The sequence below is a fragment of the Cottoperca gobio genome, chromosome 11 (genome assembly GCF_900634415.1).
Source record: "Cottoperca gobio chromosome 11, fCotGob3.1, whole genome shotgun sequence".
NCBI lineage: Eukaryota > Metazoa > Chordata > Actinopteri > Perciformes > Bovichtidae > Cottoperca > Cottoperca gobio.
The window spans coordinates 15,291,374-15,298,185 of record NC_041365.1 but is presented as its reverse complement, the minus strand read 5'-3'; the positions used below and the strand labels follow the sequence as shown (position 1 = coordinate 15,298,185).

The following is a 6,812-nucleotide window of genomic DNA, read 5'->3' as shown; positions in this document are numbered from 1 at the left end:
TTTTATTTATATAGTGCCAAATCATAACATAAGTTATCTCAATGATAATTTTCATATAGAGCAGGTCTATACCATACTTTACAATTTACAGAGATCAAATATAGCGTTCCCCCAAGTGCAACAGTGGCAAGATAAAACTCCCCTTTAACGAGTAAACCTTGAGCAGAACCTGGCTCCGGGCCGCCATCTGCCTCGACCTGCCTGTAGTTTAAAAGGTTGCTTTAAATGATTTGCACTTACCTATATTAAGTTCTAATAATTTCTTTTTAAATTTGTAAAACATGACACCACCTAAATCAACTGTCACCGACTATTTAAACTGACCACAGCTGCTTTTGCTGTGAAGAATGAAAACTACAAATGTTCTACAGCCACCTTTCAAGTCAACAGAAGGTGAAGGTTTTTATTACTGAAGACTTTTGAAGATTTGGGGAGGAGTGTTACTTAAATGTACTGTTAGAGATGAAAGGATGTGAAAGTATTGGCAGTGGGGCAGAACAGGTAGAGGGAGAGAAGCAGTTTTGTTAGATGCCTCCTACAACTCGTAAAATCTATCAATAAAAATATTTCACTTAAAAAAAATTGACTGATGGAGATGACACCGCAGCATGAAACAAATATACCCAATGGTACACTAGGAGAGAGACAGAAGGCGGATAGGTAGCAAGAGGAGAGCCATAGAAATGTAGAAAGAAACTATCTGACGGTAGGGCAAGGCCGCGTGCCATAGGACTGCAGTTGGGTTTGGTGTGTGTGTGTGTCTGAGTGTGTGTTATGGGGAGGTGGAGGTGGGGTTGATCTGGGGCCAATCAATAGCGGCAGGCTCTCTTACGACCCCTGAGTTCCTCCTGGCTTGGCTGCCAGGCTAGAAATCAATGGGCCGGGCCAATAACTCAGGATGGTGTGTGGATTAGTGAACTGTCAACTAATCAGAGAGTTACTGAATCTGACATTGCAGCTATTAACCTATCGATGTGACACTTGGCACTGAAACACACTCACACACATGGATATATATATATATATATATATATATATATATATATATATATATATTGATGAACACACACGCACATAGAAATACGTATGTTAATATATGAAAGCGGCTGTTGATACACACATGCAAGTACAAGATCACTTGGATATACAGTAGATATATTCATTCTCATGTAGAGATTTGGACAGTATGTGTATACACACAGACACACACGTGTTCGGAAGCATAAAAATGTACAGTATGTTCTCACAGATTAATACTACTTTATCGTACACACACACACACACACACACACACACACACACACACACACACACACACACACACACACACACACACACACACACACACACACACACAGCAGCATATATAATAAATGGTTTATAACTACTAATAATCCTAATGTACACTAATGCAAGCATAAGTGTTTATTAATGTGTTGTTGTATCTATAACTTCAGGGAAGGCTGGTGAATAAACAGATAATGAATGTTTTTACATTTAACAACATATGTTTAAGTATATATTATATGTCTTCATGGGGGAATTTATAATTGACAGCTAATATGGTACAGTAACAAACACTTTCAAATGTCCTCATATATATTGTACAACTAAATGATGGTAAACCATTTATGAAATGTCTGTGCAGTGCTTATATATGCTTAATAAGGGGGATCACAAAAGTATTATTGCATGGCTGGATGAACAGAAACTGATTTATATTGCTTCATTGCACACATACACACAGAAAACACAATAGATGTCGGATGTAGATTTGGAATAAAGGAGTGGCAAAATATATGAAAAAAAAAGAAATGCAATTAACTGACAGAAAACATAAAGTGACTTGCAATTCATTCATTACATTTTCATTTTGATTATTGTACCATCGATAAATCTGCATTACTTCTACAGTGGAAAAGTATCTTCCGTCATTGGAAAGTGCCTTTACGTCTCAGTAATTGAATGAATAATCAATAGAAACTCATTTAGAGAGGACAGCGTGGGAAATGCAGTGTTAACCAGCTCGAATAACATTGTTGCATGTTAGAGACAAAGACACAATTATATATAACTCTTCCTTTTCGTAATTCTGGAGAAAAACACCTTTTTTATCCTGGAATAAAAACATACTTCAAATGGATCTGAGCAAATTCCAAAGAATGTGTCTTGATCCCTAATGATAGTTTATTTAAAGATACTTTGAAATGAACAGCCATCATTCAGATTGATGACATGTATCGTGTCGGCGCCGCTGCTTTGACCCTTGACCTCCACAGCAATAATGTCTTTGAATTTTTGTGAGCCATAAATTTAAAAGTATTGTTTTAGGCACAGTATGTCTTAATATCTCAACTGTGCTGCAAGTGTTGACGATGACTAAGCCTTGTTTCCTGCATCATAGATAATTCATTAGTACTATAATGCATTTCTTTAAGCTTCAAAGGGCGCAACACGCTGTAGTTTCAAAACATTTGACCTTTTGTCGTTCCTTTAAAAGTCTTTTTCTAACTTACAGTTTTATGCACCATTCTTTTAAGTCCTGAAAAGTTCTGTCAGCTGAAAAAGGTGAGTTATTGCCACATAATAAGCAGCTTAAACTGAGTTTAGGTGGCTTTACTCTGAACTACATCACTGCTTTTTATCCACAATTAATATCCAGATTCCTCGGTGCTTCTGTAATACTTAAACTCTCTGATCTTTTCATATTCTCATGTTCCTCTAGTGTGGAACTACAAGCTTATTCTGTGTCAAGGGTGCTGGTTCATTTTACATTATTCTCGTCTATTCTTCTGTCCTTTTCTACTTTTTTTTGCAGGGGGGGGGGGGGGGGCAAAAGGAGATTATTTTGGGGGGTAATTCCATTGAAACCGCTCTGAAATAACTTGACTTGGCATGTGCCTATACAAGGCTCCACAAAAGGCTCCAGGAATACTATTCAGTAATGGGGTAAAGCAAGAGAAGAAGCCGGACAAAAAGCCTGTGAGTGTGTGTGTGTGTGTGTGTGTGTGTGTGTGTGTGTCTGTGTGTGTGTGTGTGTGTATGTGCGCGCGTGTGTGTTACAAGAGCAGCTGAAATGAGGGAGAGGAAAGAGAATGAATTCACCTGAGAGAAAATAAGACAGCTAGCGGGAGGGAAAAAAGGATGAATGAGCAGCAGAGAAACCAGTGGAAACTAATCAAGTGTTGAGAAAAGAGAAGAGGACACACTATTTGATATCCAGCAAAAATAACAACATTTTGATTCATTCATTAAGTGATGGCTCTGTACAGATTTGTGTAATCATCATCTTCTCACCATTAAGTTTTGGGTCTGCTTTTTAGGTAATGATTTGGCTAAATTAGATTAACTATAACTATGAGGTTTTTGGACATGAATGGTTGATCCAATTGTTTTAGTGTAATGTCAGAAACAGGCCCAGGTAAATCAGTAATTTCTCATTAAGTGTAATTCTCAATCAAAGTAGTTAAGAGACTACATAATCAGAAGAGAAGTGAAGCGGAAATGCAAACAATTAGCAAAAAACAAAGCAATACAAAGAAAAAGAGGCGGAAAGGCTCCAGAAATCAGAGAAGGGGAAGAAGAGAAGGCGTAGGCTAGTTCAGACTGCTGTCTAACGATAAGAACTGCAGAGAGAAAGACAGAGAGGGAGTCCAGGGTTAAAAGAAAGAAGAATGGAGGCAGGTTACAGCATTACAGCCACCAAGAGAAAGGCGAGGGTGGAGGTGGGTGTGGAGGAGGAGGGGGGAGGTTCATGGGCCTCCCACACACTCCGGATTAGGAAACATATGCAGTGGAGTAGCGAGGGATTAGGGGGTGAAGGAGAGCTGGAAGAAGGAAAAGAATGTTTTTTTGGGAAAGAGAGGAGGGGTGAAGGGTAGGGAGGGGAACACAAGTGCTCGGCCAGGCGTATTTCCACCCCGCTTTCATCCTACATCCCCTCCTCTACCCTCCTCCTCCTCCTCCCACCCACTCACCTTCATCTTTGAACCTCTGGGATGACGAGATTGGTGTGCAAGGACTCGGAGGGAGACAAGGGAGTGAGGCCGCCATCCTTTGATTGCGGTTATTTGCTGCGAACACAAGAAGCATATCGGGAAAATTGTTAGAATGAGTAAAAACCTTGAACTTAATTCCTTTTAGTTCCGATACAATGTGACCGGGGACTTGGGGTTGATCTGAGTGCTGAGGTTTTTCATTTAAGGAAAAAGAAAAGGAAACAGAAAGCATTGTGATTTTCTTAGGTTACGGTTTAAGAGACAGAATAGATCAATAAATGACTAAAATAAGAGACAACTTGTAATTATGACAAATCTTTATGAATTGTTAATATCTCTCTGGCTGAGTCCAAATCACTCACTCGTTCACTACTCAGCAGTTAGCTCTATGTTGAGTTGAGATTTTGGACATTAATGCAGGAGAGAGTATATGCCATGAACGTTTTTTTTCGTTTTATTGTGGGATTTTCTGAGGGCATAATATATTCCATAAACTTCCCACAGAGAATCAGATACTCAAATAAAATGACAGTAAAATATAATATATGTGAATAGGAAGTGATTTTGGACACAACGCGGTCAAATCTGCAACAGCACCACTCATGGAATGGATGATGTAAAAATGCGTATACATGTACCCAAAATAACAGTTGGTGTATTTACATGTACTAAAAATGTAACTATATTCAAAGAAAAGCAGTTTTCTGATAACTGCAACTGTACTGATAACACCTTAACCAGGTTATCTGTTTTAAAATAAGGTTAAAAGATGTGTCAACATAACTCAATTAAGAGACCTGGTTTACTGAACTAACAAAATTACTTTCACACTCAAACTAATTGCATTAAAATATAAATTCCTTGGTGCAAAAAACAATAAACTACAACAAATCCCCAATTAATTTTTGATCATTATTCCCTGCTCTATTAAAAGTATTTGAGTTATGGTGTGTGTTTAAACACACTGTACCTCGTACCAGTATTTAGAGAAACATGTTTCTAAATCACTGTACATTTTTTTAATTTGCCAAATAAAATTGAAAATGTTACCTTTCAGGGAATCTCTTTTTCATTATGACCATGAACATAACTCTAATATCTGATGCATGTCAAGGAACTTTCTGCCAAAGACTAGCATAGTATTAGTGTGTTGCTGGGTGCTGTACACAGGGGAGTGTGCAAGCCTGTGTGTGTGAGCTAATGCTTGTGTGTGTTGTATGCCTGAATGCGTATTTCTGTGTGTGTCTGTGAGTGTTTGGGGTGTTACAGGAGGTTAGGAGTCAAGGTCAGGTGATAATTTCCCAGAAAAGCCGGGGAGAGATGAAGGGATGGAGGGACAGTGGAGCAGACGGAAAGAGAGAAGAAGTTAAAAAAAAGAAGAAATGATGGCAAAGTGATACTAAGAAAGAACAGGAGGCCAAACTGTCAAACCAGAGGAAGAAGAAGAGAACCTGCAGATGAAACTATCCACCAATCTGTCATTGTTCTCGTTTCCTTCAGCTTGTCTTTGTTTCGTCTCAAATTTTTAAAAATTTCATTTACCTCATCGTCCCATCTGTTGTGTTTACGATTAGACCACATTTGGTATAAAATTGTGAATAAACACACTAAAACAACAGTCTTCTAGCCTTAAAATCTTCAATATCTTAAAATTCTCTCACCTGCCATCCCCTACTATTTGCTTCTGCCGTGCCTCAAAGACTCACTCTATCATACACACACACCAGTTTTTATATTAAATAATTGACACTATATTTCACATTTCAACCACATTTCTCCCTCCCTCCCTCTACCCTCTCACACACAAACACACAAGCACACACACTCCTGGCCCAAAGAGGTCAACCTTTGGTGGATGAGGTCAGGTGTCTGGGATGAAGTTGACCTTTGACCTTGAGGGCATGATCGCTTGCTTGCATCCTAACCAGCTGGACAATGAGCCAGCCAACCGTCTTCTTATGTGTGCGTTTGTTACTGAGTAGTGTATGTTTATGCACTTGTGTCCTATCTATACTTTTGTGTGTGTTTTGGATATGTGTGTGTGCCTTCTGATAGCTGTAAATGCGTGTCCTAATGTATGTGTGTGAGTGTGTGTGTCTCCTCTGAGAAATTAGATTTACCTCCTCAGTCTCAGAGGGACGGCGTCGGGGCTGGTTGTTACCGACGCCGAATAACAGAACAATATTGATCAGGCCGGGGTAACCCATTTACGAATCCTGTCTTTAGTCTTTCCTGCAAACGCTCATCACTTCCTGTCTTCTTCCTTATTCAGGGTTAATATCTCATTAACTGCTATTATCGCCACACCGGTCACCACGGCAACAGCCAGCGGGACAAGAGCTGACAATTCCCCGTAGCTTGCATCTTGCGGATCAGACGGACAATGACCAGACTATTGGAAATCAATCCAAGGGGAGTTACTGTTTCCCTGACCTCCCAAGCTTCATTTCCACTATTTATTGAGGAACGCTGGTCAAATGTCGACTATTGTGAGGTTTACACAGATGTCAATACATGCAACGACGGGAGTCAATATGCAATGGGTATCATGATTGTGGTTAATCATTTTGAGGTTCATAAATCAGACTTTAGCTGGAAGCCATTTGATGTCAGAAAAAAGAGTTACAATGGATTGAAAAGATTTAAGATTTATTATTTATCTACTAGGGTTATTGTTTCTTTTTTGCTGATTGCACTATTTCAGATACAGTAAAATGTCAAGCAGAAATTAAAAATATACTCAAAGATGTTATCAGTTAATTTGAAATTAATTCATTTTATACTACTGAGTAACACAGATGACAGTGAACCACA

At 38.9% G+C, this 6,812-nt stretch overlaps 1 protein-coding gene across 1 annotated transcript in view; it reads right to left on the bottom strand.

Annotated features, from left to right (window-relative positions):
- Positions 1-4,041, bottom strand: part of pou2f2a (POU class 2 homeobox 2a) — a 71,305-nt gene extending 67,264 nt beyond the window's left edge. Inside the window, exon 1 of the mRNA XM_029442515.1 lies at positions 3,978-4,041. The gene's annotated coding sequence lies outside the window, so the exon portion shown is untranslated. The remainder of the gene's footprint in view (positions 1-3,977) is intronic.
- Positions 4,042-6,812: the final 2,771 nt, after the last annotated feature.